This window comes from Aphelocoma coerulescens, chromosome 15 (genome assembly GCF_041296385.1).
Source record: "Aphelocoma coerulescens isolate FSJ_1873_10779 chromosome 15, UR_Acoe_1.0, whole genome shotgun sequence".
Lineage (NCBI taxonomy): Eukaryota > Metazoa > Chordata > Aves > Passeriformes > Corvidae > Aphelocoma > Aphelocoma coerulescens.
In genome coordinates this window covers 6,596,390-6,602,911 of record NC_091029.1, presented here as the reverse complement: position 1 = coordinate 6,602,911, position 6,522 = coordinate 6,596,390, and the positions used below count along the sequence as shown (strand labels likewise).

The following is a 6,522-nucleotide window of genomic DNA, read 5'->3' as shown; positions in this document are numbered from 1 at the left end:
CTGGAAGGTACAACCCCTTTCCCCAGCCCAGCTGTAGCAGCTCTGGGGCACTCAGCCTTCCTGGCAGGCAGGTGTGTGGGGAGCAGGGGGTTCTGTCTCAAATCACCTCACAGCCAGGGTGTGAGGAAGGAATTGCCTGCCTCTCTTCTGAGTGGACAAAGGAGAGGGAATTTTTATAGGAAAGAGAAGGAGTTCAAGTCTGTCTGTAATAGTCAAATATTGAGGATTTATGCTATTATAGGTAATAGCAGTGTGAATGGTAGTTCTTACGATGCTTTTTTTTCCTTCAGAGAAATTGTCTTTTTCATCTGGTACCATGGGTGAGAGAAGGTGAGAGTTAACAACAATAGCTTAATTCTACTTGACTGTATATACTCTATTTAGCTCCTGAAATTGTTTCATGACAGGATGTTATTATCTTTATCCTTGCTTTAAACCACAGAAATGGAGCCTGAGAGACAAAAGCCCAGTGTTCCTCTCCCATGGTGTCTTCAGTAGGCTGTATTCCTCATCTATGCAGCAGTGAGCTTCCCGAGATCCTGTGTGGTAGAAATCTGTTGGAAGAATTCCCCCTTTACATCCTGCCTGCATTTGCTGTCTGTTATCTTAAATCTCTCTCTAATTATTTTTTTTTTTTCCCCTTCTCCTCCAGAGATTCCTTCTTGCCTACTTCATCTCAGTAAAACTTTCCCCACCCTCCTCATACCTGCCTGTATTTCTGTCTGTCTGCTCTCCCTTGGGTTCCAGCTGTGGAACCCGCTCGGTGTGGGCAGGCTCCAGCTGCTGCCTGCGGCCGTAGGAAGGGGATGCTCGGTGCTGAGGATCTGCAGGAGCGTGGGGCAGGTTTGGGGAGGCTCAGAGCTCCTCTTGCCTCCTCTGGGAAAGGCCTGCAGAGCTCTGTGTCTGCTGTCAGGCCCTGCAGCGCAGCGATCGCCAGCTAACGCTGGGTCTTGCTTGGCTGGGGATGCCTCAATCCTGTTGGGCTCAGCCATCTATTTAATGATTCTTTTACTTGCCTTTAGAACACTGTGAGTGCACAGCCGCTGTCTCCAGTGCTCTGCGTGGTGTGTTTAGGGCTGAATAAAAGTGACAGCCTTTTCCGTTTTATTGGGTGCAACTGTTGCAAGTGTTAGAAATTCTCCATGGGCAGAAGTTGCTTCTGTTTCCAAGTGTCTTGTAGGTTGTGCTCAATTTACTCTTAGATTTGTTAAAGCAATACGTTTCACTTTGATCCCTCTGTGCATGTTGTTGTTCAGCTAATACTTCAAAGAAAAAAATATTAAAAATTCCCGAATGAACAACAAAAAAACCTCATCCATCCACCTTGGGAAACCTAAAGATTAAGACTGTAAGTATAGTTTTCTGTCCTAAGTCTGGAAAGTGAGGAGAAAGCTAGTAAAAACTGATTCAGAGAAGGTACATTTGGCAGTCTGCAACTTGCAGAGCTCTCCTAATAAAGGCTGGCAGGGTGTGCAAACGGAGCTTAACACATGGTCATGATAAACAGGTGCTGAAACATTTCTGCAGCATTTCTTCCACTAATATTTTGTCTCTTTAAAGCAATCGTCAGGAAGATGTGTCATCTTAATTACACAATCTGGGAGTAAGCAATTTACTAGTAGCTGTGTAACTTGTTAATAAAGGCTTCCCTGCAGTGGGATTTTGGCGCTCTGTGTACCAGCAGTAGGCTAAGCACTAAGGGAGGCTGGCAAAATCACAGTGATACATAATTTACACCGGGTCAAGTTACCCTTTGTGGCAAATAGATGAGCTGGACAAGTGTTAAACAGGGCTTCCCCTTCACTGCTGTCCATGCCTATAATGGGAAATTTATTCCCAGAGTGGATGAGGCTTAACTAATTACCGTACAGTTGTGTGTCCTGGTGTCTTTGGGTCACGAGACCAACTTTGCATGAGCCAAATCAGAAATGGATTCAAAGACAGGAGAATATAATAGCCCAAAGTATTGGCTTCACTGCCTGGAATCATTTTGCAAAGAGAAAGGTAGAACTGGAAGTTGGATGAAAGGAAAACAGGAAATATGGGAATGGCTCACTCTCTGTTAGAGTGAGTGTGTAATAAGGACTGAATTATTCTTAACAGAGAGAATTATTTTTTACATGCACCTCATACTATTGCTAATCTTTTGTTGTCCTTCATCTGATTCACTGATTTAATTTCACTTCTGCAAATGAAGCAAGGAGCCTCAATTCACTGAGGGGGCTGTGAGGGCCTTTGCAAGGGAATGTATTGAGTTTCAGAAAGCATTTTGCAAGAAGGTAGCCTGCCACAGTCTTGTGCTGTAGGACTTCCTTTGGAAGCATATATTTCTCCCCCATAAGTCTTTTGAACAGTTTTATACCACACATGTTTCAAGAGAATTAAATCAATAACAATCTGTACCTTTCTAACCTGAAATGCAAGCTCTGCACGGCAGGAGATCAAGCTATGCAATTAACTGTTGTCCTTTCAAAGGAATTCTGACAGATATTTATAGTTTACTGTATTCCATTTTCCTGCCATTGGAATATAACAGTACAACTGAATGCAGCTGACTGGAACTATGAAATAATTATAGCAATAACTATTTCCTTCTCTACTGGGGAAATCTTGTAAAGTGCTGCATGTGGGAACTGCTGATGTTCTTGCCCCTCGAAATCCGGTCCTTACCTTCAGTTTATCATGCATCCCTGGCTAAGTCACCCAGGAGAGAATTTTTGTTCCATTACCTTCAGCTTTTTCTAAAGTCACGTTCTAAATCTCGCGTTCATCTTGATGTGGAATGAATCAACGCTGTAGAAATAAATGCTCTTTAAAAAGCTTTCTATATTTGTGCACGGACAGCGTATGAAGTAGAAAGACCTCTCTGTAGTAAAATAAGTCATATCTTTGTGTGGGAGTTTGGAGCCGTCTATTAAGAGGAAACTATGCAATATTACCAGAAGTGAATAGATTGGCATTTGACTGCTAAGCACTTTGCAAATTTCGATATAAAGGCACTTATTTTATACCCTGAGCTGTCACTGTAACTTATGTGCTCGTGCTGGTGACTTAGTAGCATAATGACAGGCCATTGTTACTGAGCTAATTAATTTTAAGCAATCTTTCCTAACAGTATGTTTGAGGATGACATTCATTTGCTGCAAACGTATGAGACATTGATGCATCAGGAAAATAGTGATGCTGAATCTTTGAGCTACCTCTTGCTGGCTCAGTATGATTGTCTTATCCAGGGATAGTTGCTGTGTTGGACACTTTAGATGCCTCTTGCCACTAGTAATACCCTCAGCTACTTAGCTTACAGCTAAGGGCTGTAAACTTCCAGCTGTTGGGCTGTAAACCTGCAGAGGAACACTGTAGCTTCCAAAATACGATGGGATCTAATGGTTGCTTTGCCATGTGGCCATTTTCTATCACTCTGGTTGAATGTCAGCAGATGCTTCCCAGGACCTTGCAAACCAGGATCAGATACAGGTGGTGCTTTGGGGAGCAGTGTGGTGGGGGATTGTGGTGTCATTTAAAAAACCCAGAAGTTCAGAGTAGGATAAGTTGACGTGGAAAGGTCTCTTCCAAGAAAGTATTGGAATTATTTTCCTAACAATGTTCACCAAGGTATAGTAAAGAAGTGGTGTCCAAATGCCCTTTGCCTTTACCTACGTGGACTGGGCATGAAGTTAAACCCAGCTTTCAACATGAAAGGAATGAGAATAGGGAAGAGAAACTATTCTCACTTTATTTTCACAGGTGGCACCAACAGCTTGTGGCTGTTGAGTAATACTGTATTGTGCAGCTGCCTTAGAAACTGGTGGTACTGAGTCATTCCTGGGTAATAATTTTGTTTTGGAGTCCCCCCAACTTGTGTTAAGACTGGGTGGATAAGCAGTGGTACTGTAATGGGAGGAAAAACTCAACAATCAAAACTCCCAAGTTTGCATTTCCTGGGACTGTCGTCATCGATGTCAAGTCCACCAGAAGGAAAGAAGTTAAGGGAGTGGACAATGTCTGCTAAATTAACCAGATCTGGGAGCTCCATATCTTTTACCATATGGGGCTCTGGAATGCAGCTATGTGACCCTCTGGTGTAGTAAAGCCTGAGTCTGCACCCCAACCTGTGTGACTCAGCTTCTGGAAGTTTACTTCAGTGAATAGAGGGAAGATTTGGGGTTTCTGCACAGGGAGCTGGTGTGTGCGTGCGGATCAATACCAGAGCTGAGAACTCTCCTCCTGACAGGCCTGCAACAAACAGTACATTATTTATGTGCTCCTCTCATGTTTCCCTGCCCGTTATGTAAATACTAATCAAGGTGAAATTGGATTCAGCCATGTCTAATTTTGACTTCGGTTTATTTTGGTGATATCCAAGCAGAAATCAGTCTAATGGTCTTCTGGAGGGGTCCTGAGGTTTTCTAAGACTTTGCATGGATTTAAGGCAGAGTCCCTGTGAAGGCTCATAACTGACTGCTGGAATCCCAAGAGCCGGTGCTCTGTTGTTCCCAAGCTTTGCCCTCTCCTTTGTCCACAACAGAAATGTGAAAATACCACGTCCTGTCGAGTCTTTGCCCTTTGACCACAGCTGATGTTACTCATTCTGATAAGCAGCAGCAGGTTTTAGTCCATTTATCCAACATTTTGTTAGCTTTGCATCCTCTCCCCCACATCCTCGAGTTTTTCACTTTGTGTTTATGACTCTCTCAGTGTGTTTTTATTCCAGTTCAGCTGGGAGCAGGGGATTTCTTTGGGAATGTTTCACAGTTTTCAATTTGTTTTGTGGTTTCAGGAGTCTAGGGTTGGTTGTTTGTATTTACTTACTTATAACACTGCTATATTTTTTCACCTGTCTGTAGATCTGGGAAAAAAGGTGCTTTTCTGGCAGTGTTGCTAACCAAAGTCTCTTGTTCTTATGTGGTGAGAGCTGGGGCCCTGCGAGGCTGCCGTAATGTGCATGGGTGTGCCTGCTGAGCAGGGCAGCTATTAGTTCTGTGCATGATGATGGTTTCTGTGATGTGCATGACTTTCTCTGTTGGGAAATGAACTGTGAACACCTACTCATTTTTCACAGGCCAAATTACAGTGCTGTTTCAGCTCTCTGAATTGTCTACACCTCAAAAAGAACGTCCCTGGGACCCTTTAGTGCAATAGTAATGAAATAGCTGGGGCTGAGCAGCTCTTCTGTTAGCAGGAACCACCTCTATAAATTTAGCCATTTGCTTTCTGCCTGGCAGACTTCTGATGCACTTGATGTACTTCTTCACCCTTTTATTTTTTTACACTTGAGGTAGTCTTTGTGTGCTTGTTGCTCAAGCTTTAACTGTGATTAAACCAAAGGAAGAGATTTTGGAGTCAGTGAAATTTTGCTTAGACTTCTGTGTCACTCTGAAAAGCTCAAAGGCTGCAGCTTAGAGAAAACAAATTAAAGTAGACATTACTATTTTTTACTGAGGGAAGGGGAAAAGCATTACCAGTGGCATTGCTACTAAAATAGATAATACAAATTCAGACCTTGGAAACAAAGGAGCCCAACTCTCAAAGAATTCATCCCAAAGTTGGAATTCATTTGCTTCCACACTCACATCTTTGGATGATCATTAAATTCAGTTTGTGCTTTCTAATCTAAGAGTTCCCCAGTGGTACTTAACAGCTCAAATATTATTTTTTATTTCATTCTCCTCTAGTTTTGGGGTTGTTCCTGATTTGATTTAGCAGAAAAAAAAAAGATGCTTCGTGGAGCTTTTGACTCTCAAGGTAGCAGGACATGGCCAGTAATAAACTTGTAATGGAGCAGAGCCCAGCAGATGGAGGAGACAGGGCCCTTGATGAAATGGGAGCCATGGGATCTGTCTCATCAAGCAACTGTCAGAGCTGTCTTCCTCCTCCTCCAGGATGACCATGGAGAATTCATGCCAGTGCATTACCTGTCTCTGCATACAAAGATGGTTTCAGTCTCTTTCTGATTTTCCTAATGTTATACCACAGCATGTGTGTCTTTTGTTGTCTTCAGAAAATAAAAATCCATTTTTCCTCAATGAGGAGCATTTTATGTTCTGAGGTTTGGACGCTGTGGTCAAAACTATGAAAGGTTTTCCTTAAAATCAAGCTTTCCAATGCAGCAGGGCAGAAAGAATACTGCCAGACAGTCAATTTGAGCTTCAGAGCTGTGCAGGTACTTAGAAGTGCAATCCATCAGGTGCTCTGATCTACAAGTCTGGCTGAAATCTTGCAGCCGTCAGCATGACATTACTCCCAGTCACATCAAGTGTGACGAATTGCTAATAGATGTTTTGAAAGGAAAACTTAAATTAGCTTCCGAAAATTCACCTCAAGAATACAGGATCTGTCTACAGCTTGGATGTTAAGGTGTGATTTTAGCCCATTTTGATAAATCACTAACACCTGGGTTTTGGTTTCTTTTTTATTCCCCCCCTCAGCTGCCATTTTAACTTGTGTTTAGCTGGCCGTTAAAAAATGCTGTGTTCTGCTAGAGCAGACAAACTGTGTTGGCAGGTGACTAAGATCAGAAGGAAA

At 42.7% G+C, this 6,522-nt stretch overlaps 1 long non-coding RNA gene across 2 annotated transcripts; it reads left to right on the top strand.

Moving 5' to 3' along the window:
• LOC138119401 (uncharacterized) lies at positions 1 to 6,013 on the top strand. 2 transcript variants are annotated; one of them, XR_011155491.1, is made up of 3 exons: positions 1 to 71; positions 291 to 330; positions 5,673 to 6,013. It is a non-coding gene; the product is annotated as an uncharacterized lncRNA (long non-coding RNA). The 2 variants fall into 2 exon arrangements; XR_011155492.1 differs by lacking the exon at positions 5,673 to 6,013 and adding an exon at positions 443 to 1,105.
• Positions 6,014 to 6,522: the final 509 nt, after the last annotated feature.